Genomic DNA, 19507 nt, shown 5'->3' on the forward strand with positions numbered 1-19507 from the left:
TGGGTTAGCAAAAATTGCACAAAAAATATCATTTTAATTAGTGCTAATGTGATCTCGTCATGGTCCAGCTGTTTCACACAGGATGAAAATGCGTTACTTTATTAGATATGCATCTTAGAAAAAAAGTCACTTCTGATTTCAAACATTTGTTATTAAAGTACATTTTAATACAATAGTAGAGCAACATGATTGATTTATCGAAATGAAGCATTAGTGAAATTCAGGCAAAAAAAGGCTTAAAAGCCTTCTTAATTGAGGAAGAAATGTTTTCTTTCCCTCTCGCCTTCCTTTCTGGGAATATTAATAACAAAACAAGAGTCATATTTCTATTATGGATTTTGAAGACATCATGTAAGAAAGACAGAGTTAAAATGACAATAATTTATAAATTAAAACTTCTCCCTTATTGTCTACAAAGTTTCCCTCCAAATTTAAAGTTTTAGGCTAATTTTAACAAATACTGTGCTGTTTCAGTTTGCAATAATGAATTTAAATTTATTCATCAGCAAACATTTCCGTGTCTCTCTTGATAGAGTACACAACTCATTCTCTTGGATTCAGCCTTCATTATTTCAGCCAGTCTTGAACTTCTCCATTCAGATGTGAAATTCTGTACCCTAGAAAAAGAGCTGTATTATGATTTATAAACTTAGTATGGCTCAAATCTTTCCCTGAAATTTTTATTTGATTTAGCAAGATTGAGCCATCTTCCATGAGACAATATTAAGTACGGTACATTTATTTGTAATGCGTCTTCTATTCTTTCCCCACAAACCTATAAAACAGCTCACCATGTGCAATCCTGTGCCAGACTAATATATTTATCTGCTCTATTTATTTGAGATCATACCAATATATTTTAGTTTGCTATTGATAGGGATGGTCACATACAATTTACTTCCCTCAGCTAGATATTCATTTAGGAGAAATTCAGTAAATAAAAGGCTGGTAAGAAGTGATATTCAGCATAAATGCCAGCCTCTATGATCTTTTGCTGAATTATAGCTATCATTTGGAAGTGGTAGTAGAGGGAGGTGGAGAAGCCAGCAATTTTCTATTGTTTTTCAGCATTGTTTCTCATTATTCCAATCACTGTCTCAGTGCGTAGTCAAAAAAATCACTAGAACTTCACTTGACTGATGCTATCAGGGAACTTACTTGTCTGTTTCAAGGCTCCACTGTGTGGTACAGGACAGATCTATTTTACCATTCTTTTAGCTCTTGTCACATGGACTCAAGCAAGTTTACTCCTTTGAAAATCTGAGATACTGAAACATAAAGCAACTTTTGATGATTTAAAACAGAGATTTTCCTCAAAGATTTCTTCCTGTGCTTTCCTGGTGTGGGATAGGCTTTGCGGGTAAAGCAATTTTTTAATGAGCCTGTTTAAGCTGTTATGTAACCAATCCTTTTGAATGGGGGCCAAGAAAAATACATTATTTTTCCACAGATAATGTCACACTATAGTGAATGGTGGTAATTAACAAGTTCTCTTGTGATCTTACCGGTGAGAGGATGTAAGCACCATGAAGCCATGAGAAAGAAAGAGGTAGAAGCTTACTTTTTTAATTCTTTGGTCATACTTATTCTTATATTGCACACTCAGCACTAACAATGTGTGGGTAAAATAATATTCCACATTAGAAATATTGCTCTTATTTTTACTTTAAGTTTTCAGTTATATTGATGCATGCTTTATTGGGTGGTATTTTTCATGTATTGAAAATACGGATATCTGTCTGCTTGCCAGTACTACTGGCCTTCAAGCCAAAGAAAATAAAGACCAGTATTGGCTACAGAATATTTCTCTGTTTTTCTGACACTACTTAGAGATATGTATGAATAAAAATGGGTCCAGATTGAAGTTTGGACTTCTATTGTACAAAAGATGAGAATCCCATAATGCCAAGACACTATCCAAAGCTCAGTGAGCTATGGAGAAGGTTATGTTCACTTTCAGTACTAGCAAAAGAAACCAGTGGCTCTGTATGTTGCCCAGCAAACACTCGCTGACTTCAGGCACTTTTGGGGAGATGTGTGAAATTCAGTATGCTGAACTCCTGTCAGTACATCTTTACTGAATGAATGCCTACTATGCCCAAAGGTGCAGGGCTAGGCATTATAGGGGTTCAGATGAAACTGAAGATATGGTTTCTGGCCTCTGAGGAGTTTACAATGTTTTTAAGGAGACAAATACTCAAGAAGGATAAAGTGTAGGCTAAAAATGGACAGGTTTTGAGTGAATGGCACAGGCATTAAGGGCTGCAGGACACCAGAGTGGTTACCACAAGCGGGAATATCTGGTCAGGTTTCAGGTAGAAGAGCTGGATAGGAAAGTCCACTTCTGGAGAAGAGTGAATGATGACAGTCAAGGGGCTGAAGTGAAGGATGTGATGGGGCATTTTAGGGAAGTTCCTCAGCGTCAAATGAATCCCTATCCAGTTGGTAACTTAGCGGGCAACTTAGTGACATGTTCTAGTGGGCACATTCCCCCAGAACATCATTTCTGTGGGAATATTGAAAGATACAGATGGACTGAAGGCTGATTTTCCAAGCCTATGAAATTAATAACTCATTTGTATTTTAAAGTCTTGTGACAAGGTTTTCTATCTATGGCCAAATTCTTCTGGAAGAAAGCACTTAGCTCCATGCAGGCAGATTTACCTGGTAAAACTGGACATTTTCTCCATCATTTATTGAATGCAATTTCCTTTGACCAAAGTAAAACCTTTTCTTTCTTTTCTTTTCTTTTCTTTTTTTTGGACAGAATCTCACTCTGTTACCCAGGCTGGAGGGCAGTAGTGTGATATTTGCTCACTGCAAACTCCACCTCCCGGGTGCAGGCGGATTTCCTGCCTCAGCCTGCCGAGTATCTGGGTCTACAGGCACCTGCCACCACACCCGGCTAATTTTTTGTATTTTTTAGTAGAAACGGGGTTTCATCGTGTTAGCCAGGATGGTCTCGATCTCCTGACCTTGTGATCCGCCCTCCTCGGCCTCCCAAAGTGCTGGGATTAGAGGCGTGAACCACCGAGCCCGGCCAGTAAGAATTTTTCTTAATGAACACTGGTGATGCGAGGCACAATAGATCCTTTCACAGTCCAAGAAAAATTGAAAAATGCCAAAGCAGTCCAGACAAACACAAAAGAAGTACCAACAAAACTCTGCCAATACTTCTTGCAAACAAGGGCTTTACCTAATTGTTTTTGAAAACCTGAAAATGTAGTTAAGTACTGAGAACTTCTTTCCAGCGACTGGTTCTGTGGCCTTCCTTTTAAAACTTCATTGATTTCTTTTTTAAGCTTTCTCCAAAGTTAACTTTTCTGCATTCCTTTTATTCCAAAGCATGCCTGCGGGAAAAAAAGTATAATAATCTGGGTAGCTTCTTTTCATAAAAATTTAAATAGTATATATTTAAGGTGTACAACATGATGTATTAATATACTTATAGGTGGTGAAATGGTTACTATATTCAAAGCAACGAGCATATCTATCATCTGACATAGTTACCCTTTTTTGTGTGCTTTTTAGGGCCAAGAGCCCCTACAAAATCTACTCTCTTAGCAAAAATCTCAAAAACAATACAATATTATCAATCAAAGTCCTCATATTGTCCATTAGATCTCTAGACTTATTCCTCCTACATATCTGCAACTTTGAATTCTTTGACCTAGATCTCCCAATTTCCAACTCTGCCTACTTCTGCCAACTTCCTCCTGGTAACCAAAATTACATGCTTTTTTTCTATGTAATTAACTTTTATTTTACCTTTTTAGATTCAACATATAATTGAAACAGATCATGAAGTATTTATCTTTTTGTGTCTGGTTTATTTCACTTAGCATAATGTCCTCCAGGTTCATCCACAGTTGTGGCCAATAGTAAGAATTTTTTTTTTAAAGACCAGATAATATCTCATTGTCCATATACAGTCATGTGTTGCTTGACAACTGTGATACCTTCTAAAGTGCATGTTGTACAAACATTGCACAGTGTACTTACACAAATCTAGAGGGCTAACGTACTACACACCTAGGCTATATGGTATAGCCTATTGCTCCTAGTCTGTAAACCTGTACTGCATGTTACTGTATTGAGTGTTGTAGGCAATTGTCACATAATGGTAAGGATTTGTGTATCTAAGCATACCCAAACATAGAAAGGTACAGTAAAAATATGGCATAAAAGATAAAAAACACACTTGCATAGGGCACTTACCTTGAATGAAGCTTGCAGGACTGGAAGTTGCTTTGGCTGAGTCAGTGAATGGTGAGTGAATGTGAAGGCCTAGGACATTACTGTATACTACTGTAAACTTTATCAACATTGTACATTTAGCCTACACTTGATACATAAAAATATTTTTTCTTCAATAATAAATTCACCTTTGCTTACTGTGACTTTTTACTTTATGAACTTTTAAAAAACTTTTTGACCCTTGCAATAACACAAAACACACACACCTTGTACATCTGTACAAAACATTTTCTTTATTTATGTCCTTATTCCGTAAGATTTTTACTATTTTAAAATATTTTATTTTATATTTTGCCTTTTAAACTTTTTTGTTAAAAACTAAGACACACACACACACACATTAGCCTAGGCCTCTACAGGGTAAGGATAATCAATATCACCATCTTCCACCTCCATATCTTGTCCCACTGGAAGGTCTATTAGGCTCAATAACACACAGAGCTATTGTCTCCTAGAATAACAATGCCTTCTTCTGGAATACCTTCTGAAGGAGTGGCCTGAGACTGTTTTATAGTTAGCTGTTTTTTCTTTAATATAAATAGAAAGAGTATATGCTAAAATAACAATAAAAGTATATTACAGTACATACATAAACCACTAACATAGTTTCTTATTATCATTATCAAGCATATGCACTGTATAAATATATACAGTTTTGAGACAGGGTCTTGCTCTGTCACCCAGGCTGGAATACTGTGGTGTGATCATGGCTCACTGCAGCCTCAACCTCCCTGACCCAAGCAGATCTCTTACCTCTGCCTCCAAAGTAGCTAGGACCACAGGTGCGTGCCACAATGCTGGGCTAGGTTTTTTTTTCTTTTTTTTCTTTTTCAATTTTTAATTTTGTAACATAGGGTCTCCCCATGTTACCCAGGCTGGTCTGGAACTCCTGGGTTCACATGATCCTCTTGCCTTGGCCTCTCAAAGTGTTGGGGTTACAGGTGTGAGCCGCTGGCCCAGTCTATATAATTGTATGTGCTATACTTTTATACAACTATCAGTGCAGTAGGTAATGCGCTGTGCTATGTGACATACTGAGAATAGGAAGTTTTCAGTTCCATTATAATCTTAGGGGACCATTGTCTTATGTGAGGTCCATCATCAACTGAAATGTTGTTCAGTGCATGACTGTGTAACACAATTTTTCTCCATTCATCCATTGATGGACACTTTGGTTGTTGTCATATCTTGAGTATTTTGAATAGTGCTGCAATAAACTTGAGATGGCAGGTATCTCTACGAGGTGGTGATTTCATTTCCTTTGAGTATATACCCAAAAGAGGGATTGCTGAATCATATGGTAGTTGCATTTTAAATTTATTTGGGAACCTCCATACTCTTTTTTGTAACAGCTACACCAATCTGAATAGCTTCTTTTCAATTCTCTCCTACACATTGCTATATACTATACCCAACTATGCTCTCTTTATTTTGTCACATACTAATTCAAGAATAAGTTTCAGAAATTATTTGTTGATATAGATTTGTATTTTTATTATGGGTCCCATGGCCTTTAGTGTCATGAAGATATTAAAAGTATAGTCTTAACCTAATCCTCAGTAGGCTTCAATAGCATTAGTGAATTTGGGGCTGAGACTGCACATATAGTATTTTAAATACAGGACTTTAAAGAATATATATATATACACACACACACATTGAAATGGAATCTATATATATTTATATACATACATACACACACATACACATATATATACACATACGGACACACATATATACACATATATGGAGAAGGGGAGTGAGAGCGTACATAATGTTCAAAGTATGTTTTTCAATTCAGATTCACCAAAAGTGAAAATTTTGGGGCCCCACCATAGACTTTCTGAATCAGAATCTCTGTGAGTAGAATTTACAAAACCTGCATTTTAACAGTATCTCTACTGATACTTACATATAGTAAAATTTGAGATCTGCTAGTGTAGAATTTGCACATTTGAAACAGTTTTGCATTTAATTTAAGAGAAAATTGGACTGGCCAATAAGCAGTCAAATACAGAAATATCAGGTTAGCCTCTGTGAAATTTAAGCTAATGTGCTGAAAGCATCAGTAGACACCGGGTATGTTGCTAGGCTTTTTTATTCACATGGTTTCTTCTATTTCCTACAATACAGTTATGAAGGTAGCTGTCTTATTTTTCCCTTACATAGATAGGTAAATAAACTCAAAGAGCTTTATGACTGTCCGGCAATCACCCAGGAATTAAGTGACAGAGCTGAGATTCAGACCCAGCTACCTCCATGGTGCCCCACATTTGTTCTCTGTCTGCTGCCCAGCGTGATCCACATGTGCTGTCCTCACTAATCAGTTACTATGGCCTTAGGGAATTGAGATATTTTTACCAATAACATAAAAAATACCTAATTAGGAGGAAAAGTCCACTAATCTAACATTGTGCAATATACTCAAACCCTTTCTTTTGAATTGCTTCTGCCATTATTAGCATAGCTCTGTAAAGGCTGGGTGGCTGCGTGCCAACAGATGCATGTAAAGAAAAGTTAACAGCCCATTAAAGATATTGAAATGAAACCTACATTTAGTTTATGAAACTACGGAAAACCAGAAGGGCAGTGTAGGGCCACAGTCATATATGTGCATGAGGGATGATGTCATTGCTACTCATCCAACCTGCCAAACCCCTTACCAATAAAGCATTAGTTTGCCATCAAGTACAATGGATAAGGACATGGGCTTTGGAGTCAGATTACCTGGGTATTACCTGGAGTCAGATTACCATGATCTTTTTCTCACTAAGAGATGTATGACAGCTAGCAAGTTACTTATATTTCCTGAGCCTTAGTTTCTCCATATGTAAAATGGGAATAATGGTAGACTCATCCTTATAGAATTGTTGTGAAGATTAAGTGAGATGGTTCATGAAGAACTTTCAGGACAGAGCCTGGCACATGTTAACATTATTCATAAATGTTGGCCGTGTTAAACAAAAACTAAGCTCAATGGCTGGACATAGTAGGTCCTCATAGACGTTGGTTGAACATAGGCCAACACAGAGATACTGTGTCCTTTGATAGTTCCCCTTTCTTTCTCTCTATCTGCTTAAAGATTGATCTGATGTTAGTCATTTTACTAAATAAACGTTCTTTTTTAAGGAACGGATAGATCCTGTCCTATGCTTAGGAATTCTCTTTAAAAAAATTTTTTTTTTTATATGGAAGAATACTTTGGGGGAAGGAGGAGAAGGAGGGAGGAGGAGGATTCTTGCAGTCATAGTTCTAATGCCTAAGCATGGACTGTACCAGATAACTGGTCCCCCCGATCTTCCTTTTCATCCTTGCTTTCACCTTGGTCTTTGCTTTTTGCTTTAAGACAGGGTCCCCAAGCCCAGGGTTGCAATCGCTGACCTGTTAGGCACCAGGCTGCACACCAGGCCATGAGCGGTCAGCGAGTGAGCATTAGGAGTGAGCATTAACCCCTGAGCTCCGCCTCCTGCCAGATCAGCCAGGGCATTAGATTCTCTCAGGAGCAGGAACACTGTTGTGAACTGCGCATGCGAGGGATCTAGGTTGTGCGTTCCTTATGAGAATCTCAGGTGGAATGGTTTCATCCTAAAACTATACCCCCACCCCAACCCCGTCTGTGGAAAAACTGTTCCACAAAATTGGTCCCTGGTGCCAGAAAGATTGGAGACCGCTGCTTTAGAACGCCCAGAGTCTGGGGAACACTGTCTTTTGTCATCTACTTTCCAGTTGTGCTTGCTCAGGATTTCAGCTCCCCCTTCCAGCCCCCTCATCCATCTCCCTCCAGCCCATGCACCCTGCTTTCTTATGAAATTGAGCCTTTAACCTTTCAAAACTAAAGTGTCAATAATTAATTCAGCTAAAGTTATGTAGGTAAAAATTAAGACCTTTTGAGTTGTTGCTTTTCTTTGGGGAGTAAGAAGCTGGAGGAAAGCTGCTCAGTGCTTGCATGTTCATCAGAATCTACATAGGAAGCCTTTTCAAACCACAGAGGCCTTGAACGCCCCGTCTCACCCACTGCTGCATTACTAAAAGAGTGAGAGATAGAAATGGTGGTGTGTGTGTACATGTGTGCATTTTTTAAATAAATATTTTTTATTTTTTAAATAAATTATTAGAAAGTAACAAAACGATGTTTTTCCTTTAAAATCTGAATGAATTTAGCTTTGTGTAACTAGGTTTTGCTGTGTCAGAGCCTTTTTTGAAAGAAGAATTAGTAGCAGACTCTCTTAATAACTTAAAATTGTGTTTTGAAACTGGTACCTGTAATATTTAGTATATTTTAATTTTATTTTTCTGTGACTACTTTGTAAGAGAAAAGAAATTGTTATTTGTTCTTTCACATTCATGACAATTGTGAGTATAGTCATCATGGGATTAAATAAGATTTCTAAATGCTCCAGAATTCCTGTTTATGTGTGCTCTATGAAAAAGTTTATTGAGGGAATTTTATTTGCTGATTCTTTATCAATTTTATTTCTCTATGTATTATGTGGTACATTACTGCTATTATTATTGTTTATCTTTACATCAGCATCGAAGGTAGTATTGAATTTTCCTTTGCTAGATTTTTGTTTTGTCTAGCATAAACAGCATCACAATTTAAATATTTATGGCAGAGATCATTTTAAGAAGTATTTTTTTTCTTTTCTTCCTAACCACTTTTAACAGGAGATATTACAAGAGAACAATATGAGGAAGTTAAAATAATATTTGTCTTTACTGGTGTTTTCATGCTGTTTTCTAGTTGATTTATATCATTATTTAATGCCAAAATGTGAGCCTTGATAAAATAATAATGCAAAATGCTATACTCTTGCTTGGTTTTTATTGTATCCATTTGTATTGAAAATACATAAAATCTTTTAAAAATAATAATGCAAAAATTAATTAGGTCTGATGAACACTGGGGTGTTCATCATTGACAGTTCTTGAATAACTGTGTTTTGGTTCTGAGGAGAGTGCACTGTTGATTTGGAAGAAATGAAGACATCGTTGAAGAAAGACTAAAATATCAACTGTCACCTCTCACCCCCAAGTGTTTTAATTTTCTTCAAGAATCCCACAGAGGTTTTATGGGGTTGTTAAAGTGGTTGTTAATAGGCAAGGATTAATCAACAAGTATTTATTGCAGGCATTTTTACTAAGTGTTTTTCATATGCATTATCTGATACAATCCTTATACCAACTCTAAATTTGGAATTGTACCTCATCTTGACCTGACTTACCATGAACCCCATAGCTCATTAGTAGTAGGAGTCAGATTTCAAATTCTTACCTATCTCTTTCTGCCAAATAGCAGAGCCTGTGCTAAGTTCTAATGAACATTGTCTATGATTCTCATGCCATTCTGTAAAGTGGTATTCCCAAGCTCATATTTAGAGATGATCAGATCAAAGCTCAGGGAGGTCAAGAACCTTGTCCAATATCACGGAGTTTGTGGTACCAGGATTGGAACTGAGGCATGCCTGATCCCAAGACCTGTGTTAAGACTTCATGCTGCCTCAGTGTCCTTTCCACTTGCTCCCAAAATAAACCTCATCATGTACTCTCTGTGTTTAATTATTCCAATCAGCCATTATACATCAACATTTCTCAAACTAACAGTAAGAATTATTAAAAGCATGTGAGATAGCCCCTCTCCTTTTCTATGGGTTAAGAATCAGAATTGGGATCTTTTGAAAATTTATTTTTGCCTATTAAAAATGCTAAAGAAGAATTTCCTTTAAGATCTATGTAGTAAGGCATATTAGTGAGCATTTGTGGTGGTACATTTTCTCAGCTAAGGCAAGATAAACAGACAAGCTGTGAAAGGAGAATGCAAATTAGTAATTACCACCATTTGTCCTGATTCTGCAGGATACAGGCTAGGGACAATGGAAAGATACATGAAAAACATAAGACAAAATCCTTGTCATTATGGTGTTTATAATCCAGCTGAGTAGACTAAATCTACTGTGTGTTCACTGCATGGGTCATATACCGCAAGAGAAATCCTGCTCTTATTTGGGCATTTCATACTTGTCATCTCCTTGGTGAAATTCTAGTTCCCTGATAGTATGAAACATCTATAATTAGGAAATTTTAAATAACCAAAAAGTACTTCTGCTTCCAGCCAATGTAGAGTAACAGAGATTAGATTTACTTTTCCATCTGAAACCAAATAAACCAGACAAAATATTTGAAGCAACAAAAGACAACAATGTCTGAGAGAAAGGGAACAAATGAGCACTCTGATTGCTCTAACTGACTGCATGGAGAGACTCAGAAAAAAAAGAAAGACCCAGGCTGTAACTGGCAAAATCCCTGAACTGAGGAGATAGAGCTACACGTCTGGGGAGATCAAGGCATCTGGAGTTCACAGGACAGAGTACTTGAGAAAGAACCCCAGAGATTTAGAGAGGGTCTTCCTTGAGTATTTCACTGATCATTACATAAATGCAAGGAAGCTACTCATAAGTTGAGGAAAAGGCCATCTGAAAGGATTAAAGCGAAGAATGCCTCAAATCCATGCAGGGCTAGGGCTACTGCCTATTCCCACCAGCCAGATTGGAAAATATTACAGTTCATGGGGCATTGAGTAGATAACTCAGAAGGGATTTACCTCAGATTCAGGAATAATTAGCCCCATTCTAAACAAAGCTCTGATCCCAACTAACAAATATTAAACCTAGACCTGAAAAGATCAGACTGTTTCCAGGTAACTTAACTGTATCCCAGAGCAAAGCTCAAGTGTATTTAATATTTATAGGAATACAAAATATGCAGCATTTAACTAGGTAAAATTTATAATGTCTGACATCCAATTTTAGATTACCAGGCATGCAAAGAAGCAGGAAAATATGACCATTAATGAAAAGAAAAATACATAAACGAAAACCAACACAGAACTCACAGAATTATTAGAATAACAGACAAGGGCATTAAAATAGTTTTTATAACTATATTTCATAAATTCAAATAGTTAAGTAGGGACATGAAAATATAAGAAGTGATCCAAACTGAACTTTTGGAAATGAAAACTGCAATGTATGAGATTTTAAAAAACACACTGAATTGAATTAATGGCAGCTTATACATTTCAAAAGCAAAGATTAGTGAGATTGTAAGTGAGACCATAAAATTAGAAATTATAGAAAAAGAAAATCCAAATAAAAAATAAATGTTTAAAAATGAAATGAGTATCAAGGATCAGGAGACAACTTCAAGTGGCCTAACGTGGATGCAACTGCAATTCCCCAAAGAAAGGAGTGGAGTGGAAGAAATATTTGAAGAAATACTGGCCATTATTGTTCATATTTGATAAAAACTGTAAACTCACAAATCCAACAAGCTCAAGAAATCACAAGCGTGAGAAACATCAGATACCTCATGACTGAAGTGCTCAAAACACAGGACAGAAAAGGAAAAAAAAACAGTTATGTTGCATATAGAGGAACAAAAATAAAAATAACAGCAGAATTCTCTTGAGAAATAATGCAAATAAAAAGACAGTGAAGGCAGGGCTGGAAAAAAGTCAACTTAGAATTCTATACCCAGTGAAAATAACTTTCAGAAAAGAAAGTTAAAAAAAAAAAAAAGGCTTTTCCAGACATACAAACATTGAAAGAAATAATCACCAAGAGACTTCTACTACTAGAAATATTAGAGGAGGTCCTTTGCACACAAGAAAATTGATACCAGATGGATTGGCAATAAAAAGAAGAGAGCTGAAAATGCTCTTGTGGGAGTGCTTTTTACCTGCATTATCCAATATAATCCTCACAACAGTTCTGTGAAGTAGGAGTTAAACCTCAGGATGAAATGACTAACATTGGCCACATAGCTAGTTAAGAGAGCAGCACTCAATGAATTAGAAAACATAAGAAGACAATTGAGAAAACCAAAGAAACTAAAATCTGTATCTTAAAAATATTGATAAAACTGATGAACCTGTAGCCAAACTGATTAGGAAATAAGAAAAGTAACAGCCAATAGCAGAAATGATAAGGGTGACATTACTGTAGATGCTACAGGTATTCCAAAGATAATAAAAAATATTGAGAGCAATTTTATTTTAATACATTTCTACAACTTAGATACAATAGCCTTATTTAAAGATATAAACTACCAAATCTCACTCATAAATAAATAGATAACCTAAATTGCCCTGTATCTATTAAAGAAATTGAATATGTAGTTACAAACCTTCCTACAAAGTAAACTTCAGTGTGGATGATCTCATTGGTAAATTCTACCAACAATTTGATGTGGAAATAATACAAATTCTATACAAACTTTTCCAAACAATTAAAGAGAGGGCATGCTTTCAAACTAATTCTCTAAAGACAATATAATCTTGATTCCAAAACCAGCCAAAGACATTACATGAAAAGAAAATGACAAGCTAATATTTCTGATGAACAGAGATGCTAAGATTATAAACCAAATATTAGCAATTTAAATCTTATAATATATATAAAGAATAATATATTATGACCAAATGGGGTTTATTCTAGGAACATATAGTCAATTTAACTTCTGAAAACCAAGCAATGCAATTATTTGTATTAACAAATTAAAAACAGCAACATATGATCATCTCTATAATGACAGGAAAACACTTAAAAATCTGTTATCTACTTTTTATTTAAAAAACTCTCAGTGAGTTAGGCATCATGGCTCACACCTGTAATCCCAGCACCTTGGGAGGCCAAAGCAGGAGGATCACTTGAGCCCAGGAGTTCAAGATTAGTCTAGGCAACACGGCAAGACCCCATCTCTATAAAAATACAGAAATTAGCCTGGCGTGGTGGCACACACCTGTGGTCCCAGCTACTTGGGAGGCTGAGGTGGGAGGATCTTTTGAGCCCAGTAGGTTAAGCTGTACTGAGCTGTGATTGTTGTTGTTGTTGTTTTCCTGAGACGGGGTCTCACTCTGTCACTCAGCATACAGGGTGACAGAGTGAGACCCCATCTCAGGAAAACAACAACTCGCAGTGAACTAAGAATAGAAGAAGAGAAAATCCTCAATCTGACAAGAGAATCCACAAAAATATCTAAAACTACCACCATACTTCATGGAGACTGAGTGCTTTCCCCCTAAGGATTGGGAGCAAGGCAAGGATGTCTCTTCTTACTCCCTCTACTAAACTGGGAGCCTCTAGAGTCCCAGTAGAGCAAGGCAAGAAAAAGAATTCAATTCCATATTGGAATGGAAAAAGGAAAACTGTCTTTATTCACAAATGACATAATTGTCTATGTAAAAAATCCAATGAAATCTAAAAAAAAGCTACTAAAGCTAACAGCACTGTTTCTGCATACATAATGAAGTTATAAATATCCAAATATATTTCTATATACTAGCAAGAATGATGGAAACTGGGTTAGAGTATCATTTACAATAAGCTTCAAAATATGAAATACCTAGGGATAAATCTGATAGACTTATAGTCAAAGTTTTATTTGGAATAGCAAAAACTTGGTAACAGTACAAATATCCCTCAACAGAGGAATGAATGAACAAGTTGGGGTATACCTATACAATGGACTGTTACTCAGCAAAGAATAGGAATAAACATGCAGCAAATTGGATGAACCTCAGAATAAATATGCTGAGTGAAGGAAGCCAAACAATAAAAAGCAGTATATATTACAAAATTTCATACAGTTCATGAATACTGTGTGAAAAAATTCCACTGTAAAAAAATTTACAGATTGCAAACTGATTTGTCATAACAGAAATCAGATCAGTGCCTGCTTGCTAGTGGGGGCAGAATTATAACCAGGCACAAGCAATCTTCTGGGGGTAACTAACTTGATTGTGATTATTGTTTCATGGGCATATAGCTGTCTCTAAATATCAAATTATAAATTTTAAATATGTGTACTCTGTTATATGTCAATTATACCACATAAGACCACTAACCTCCATCCCCAAAACATAAGTATAGATAAGGCTAAAAAATAACAATAAAATAATTATTTTTAATAAAACTGTATTTTTAGCTGTTTAGCACCTGTGAGCTTATTCCTATTTTCCCATTTGAACATCTTGCTCCCTTGTTCGGATTCCTTTCTGTTATACTTTACTTTTACAAAACTTCCCTAATAACCTCCAGTGTGCCTCCTTATATGAGACCCTCTAGATATGTGATATTTGCCTTTTCTTTAATTTTCTGCTTTTGGGGATCTCATTGATGGTGGCCATCTCCCCAGTCATCTCTAGAAGTTATGTAAGCCTGTTCTAGGACATTTCTTCCTTTCTTTTTCAGACTTGTATATTGTTGGAAAAATCACCAGTAAAATATTTATATGTGTCTAGATTTTGAGACACTTTCTAATCTTTGAGCATATGTATTATATGGGATATATTCAATATATAACCATTATTAAAGTCATTGATCATATTAATTAGCAGACAGAGGTCAAGAACTCTGCATATATTCCCTTAAGGCAAGTAAAGATCAATGAGAAAGCATGTAGAAATATAGATTGGTTTAGGAACGGCTTCAAGGTATGCAGAAAAATAAATATTATAAGAACAATATAAAGCAATGATTTTCCAACCTGGATACATATTAAGATAGTGAGGAAAATTTGAAAAAATACCTGCTCATGGGTGATCTCCAAATTATACCATTGGACTCAGAAATTTTGGTGGTGGGGCTCTGTGTTAACATTTTTAAAAATTCTCCCCAGATGATTCTAGTTGTGCTGCCAGAGTTTTAGGAACCATGGCTACATGTAGTTGTAAGGATCTTGGACATTGGAATACAAACACTGGCCTCTGCCACTTTCAACCTGAGTGACCCTGGGTGAGATATTAAGGAAGTGGTGCTCAAACTTTGACTGCACTTTAGAGTCATCTGCACAGCTTTAAAATGTATTGATGCCTGATGCCTGGGTCACACTCTTAAAAATTCTAATTTCAGTAGTCTGAGGCACCCCTTGGACATGGAGCTATTTGTAAGGATCTTTTAATGTGACTCTGATGTGCAGCCAAAATTGGGAACCACTGTTCTAAGATGAGCTTCCTCAGCTATGGCATGTGAGCAATAACTCACAGTTTTTGTTGTTGTTTGTTTGTTTGTGTATGTGATGCTTTATAAAATAATGCATGTTAAGAATTTTATATAGTTGTTTGGCTTATAATGAGCATTTGATAGAAAGTGATTATTATTTTGGTGTTTTCTGAGTCCCTTCAACTCAAGAAAAGTGAGATCTATACAGGAGAACTCTAAACCTAGGAAGTTTTTTGTTTTTTGTTTTTTGTTTTGCTTTTTTGCCAGACTCTGAAAAAGTAGGCTCTAATCTACATTTTTAAAAAGTCTATACCCATGAAGGACCATATGAGGAGATGCTATCTTATGTAGAATAGGGCTGAGGCTTATTGAGGCTTTGCCAAGATTTCAGAATAAATCTTATTCCCTTTGAATAAGAAATTTGTCTTATGAGAAAACTATTGGCTTGAAATGTGGTGAACACAAGGGCTGAGGCAGACTCCAGTGGGCTTGTATCTATTTTCAGCCTCACCCAGGAGCTGGTTGAAATGGGTTAGTTGATGGAAAAATCTCGTTTGTGTGTGTCTGTGTGTGTGTGTGTGTTTAAAGTCTTTCTGTTCGTAAGTGACGTTATTTTGGTTGTTAAATGTGATGTTTTCCTATTGTAAAAGAAAAGACAAATGGTACCTCATAAACACCCCAACTTGAGGACCTACATAAAAGCCTGCACCAAATCTCCCTGGGACTGACTCAGGTTGACTGCTCTAAGCACTATAATAGAAATAGTCTGTAATAGAAATGCATTAGTCCTGGATTGTTGTCACCGTCATCATTGGTGAACCAAAACTTTCTCCACACCAAATCAATCCCTTTCCCTCCAGCTTCTGTTACTCCACCTCTTCTACGGGCAAGGTACTATCTTCTCAAGGTATTACTTTAATATTGTGACTCTCTTGAGATCCTACCTTAGCTTTCAATTGAATCAAAATAAATTATCCATCTTGGGGTGTAAAACCACCCTCTAACTCCTTAATTTAATTTTTCTGCTTCCCAGCTCACTGTAATCCAGCTTGGCACACCTACTTGTTATCATCTGTTTGAGCTCTTTTTCTCTCTCATCTGTAAGGCACCTCATGTCTCTGGAACCCTTACTCTGTTCAGCGACAGCATCAGGTATTGTCTTAGTCACTTTGGGCTGCTCTAACACATTATCATAGTCTGGGTGGCTTAAACAACAGAAATTGATTTCTCACAGTTTTGGAGGCAGGGAACTCCAAGATCAAGGTACCAGAAGATTTGGTTCCCTGAGAGGATTCCCTTCCTGGCTTGCAGACAACCGTCTTCTTGCTGTGTTCTCACATGGTTGATAGCGCAGAGAGATGAAGCTCTCCTGTTTCTTCTTATAAGGGCACTAATCCCATCATAAGGGCTCTACCTTCATGACCTACTTTCCTCCCAAAAGTCCTATCTTCAAATAGCATCACATATTACGGTTTTGCATATGAAATTTGGGGAGACACAAACATTCAGTTTATAATAGGCATTATGTCATTATTCCCGTTTGACTAATGAGAATCTCAAGGATCAGAGATATTAAATAATCCAGCCCAGGGCTCATAGGTAGTAAGTGGTAGAACATGGCTTTTTCACCATCTGTATATCACATACTGTAAATTTCTCCTTACCAAGCAGCATGACTTAAATTCCTGATTATAGTTATCGTAACAAGTACAGCTGAGATAGCATCCTTTATTCTATCTCCCTAGCTCCCCATATATAAATTCTAAAATACATAAGGTAGAACTTATTGAAATATCTTTTTTGTTTTGTTTTGTTTTTGAGACAGGGTCTCACTCTGTTGCCCAGGCTAGAGTACAATGGCATGATGGCACGATCTCGGCTCACTTCAGACTTGACCTCCCAAGGCCCAAGTGATTCTTCTGCCTCAGCCTCCCAAGTAGGTGGGACCACAAGTGTTCACCACCATGCCTGGCTAATTTTTTAATTTTTAGTAGAGTTGGAGTTTCGTCATGTTGCCAAGGCTGGTCTTGAACTCCTAGGCTCAAACGATCCACTTGCCTTGGCCTCCCAAAGTGCTGGGATTATAGGTGTAAGCCACCGTGTCTGGCCTGAAATATCTTTTTGGCGGTGGGGGTGGGGGTGGGGTTAGGGGGTGGCAACTCGGGATGATTTTGGTATTGCTATCATTCCTATTTAAGCGTCATGCATTACACCGTGTCTCAAGGAGCGAGATTATTCCACTGCCTTTTTTTTTTTTTTTTTTGAGGTGGAGTCTCGCTCTTGTCACCCAGGCTGGAGTACAGTGGCGCGATCTTGGCTCACTGCCACCTTCACCTCCCAGGTTAAGCGATTCTCCTGCCTCAGCCTCCTGAGTAGCTGAGATTACAGACGCCCGCCACCACGCCCAGCTAATTTTTGTACTTTCACTAGAGACGGGGTTTCACCATGTTGGCCAGGCTAGTCTTGAACTCCTGACCTCAGGTGATCCACCTGCCTCAATTTCCCAAAGTGCTGGGATTATAGGTGTGAGCCACTGCACCCGGACTTCACTGCTTTTCATAGAGCTCGGTAAGGATTTAGTAATGAAAAATGTCAGCTACCTTAAAAACAGTGTGTTGTCGGTAAATTATCAGCCTACTTCCAGAATCCAATCAAATATATCAGTATAACTGGAGACTACTACGTGTTCCATGAAAACATAGCATCTGAATGATGAATGGTCTTTGCCTTCAAGAGATTTATATTCTACTAACAAGAACATATTGAAAATAAGAGCAATAATAATTTTCTTTAAATTATCTTTATTAATTGAATTGTTTAAGCTATTTAGGTATACAACGGGGGCAGCTGCTTTAATTTGAACTTCTCCAGTGGGAAACCTGAACCACAAAGTAGATAGGTGACCTGCTTCAGTCTCCTGGTGGGATCAGGCAAGATTCACTGCTGCTGAGGCCTCCTGCTTTCTGGCAAGCTGGGCCTGTGTGCCTGGCCATATCTCATTTATGACTGAGATCCAAGGGAAGATTGTGAAATATTTACTCCTAGGAATCTCTATTGACAGTTGATGAACTTCTTGGGAATTTTCCCAAATTTGACAACTACATTAAAGGACACAGTAAATTCAATAAAATTTTAAATGAACTATAACACCTTGCACTTATGATTAGATGACCAGGTTTATTTTTATTTATTTATTTATTTTTATTTTGATGCCCCAGACTAGCTATGCTATATGGACAAGTGTTTCAAGTTAGTCTCACAATAAGAAATCATCAAGCAGTTCAATAAGTATTTCCTGAGGGCCTATAACGAGCTAGGTACAGTGTGAAAAACACAGGCAAAATCTCTGATCTCATAGAGCTTCTATTCTAGTTGAGGTGGGGTAAAATGGGGAAGATGGCAATCACCAAGTAAACTATTAAGAATTTGCCCTAAAGGAAATAAAATAAGACTATGTGATAAAGGAAAAATAGGAGACTAATGTAGCCAGAGTGGTTGGGAAGTTCTCACTTAGAGATATGCCTTGTGAGCTGAAACCTGAGAGGAGAAAGAAACAAGCCATGTGAATACCTAGGGGTACTCTTCTAGGTATTTAGAACAGCAAGTGCAAGGGCTCTGTGGCAGTGAGGAACTTAGCATGTGCAGAGCAAAAGGACAGTGTGGCTGGAGCAAAGAGAGGGGAGAGTAGCAAGAGAAAAGGAAAAGGACTCATTATTGGAGACATGATTTTGGCTCTTGTTCAGTGAGAAATAAAGAATAGGGTTTAGTGGAGAAGTGTTTTGTTTTGAGAGTTGTTGTACATCGAGACCATCATCTGTCTCTTGTGTTGAGAATAGACTGTAGAGGGGTAAATCAAAAATAAAATTCTAAACCCCTCAGCTGACTGAATGGATCCCTTCTGTCAGCCAAGGACATTCCAAGTAAACCTGAAAAGCTAGTTCTGGCCATGATGGGAAGCAGGGGTTAGAGATGCCTCATTATACCCTTCTCCCTCTGGAATTCAGGCCAACTGCCCAGCATTAACATTAAAACAGAGATCTTAAGACTGGCAAAACAGACTTTTTCTAGCAATAAGATACCAAAATCCAACCTGACCAGTATAACATCACATGACAGATAGCAGACCCTGAAAAAAATCAAAGTATTTTACTCCAAAATACTTTTCTTGAGAATGACCCTGCAAAGCTGTCTCTTGTAGGGAAAATCTACATTCTGCAGAGAATCCCCTTCATCTTCCAGGTCTTCTACTA

Source organism: Theropithecus gelada, chromosome 17, assembly GCF_003255815.1.
Source record: "Theropithecus gelada isolate Dixy chromosome 17, Tgel_1.0, whole genome shotgun sequence".
In the NCBI taxonomy this organism is placed as follows: Eukaryota; Metazoa; Chordata; class Mammalia; order Primates; family Cercopithecidae; genus Theropithecus; species Theropithecus gelada.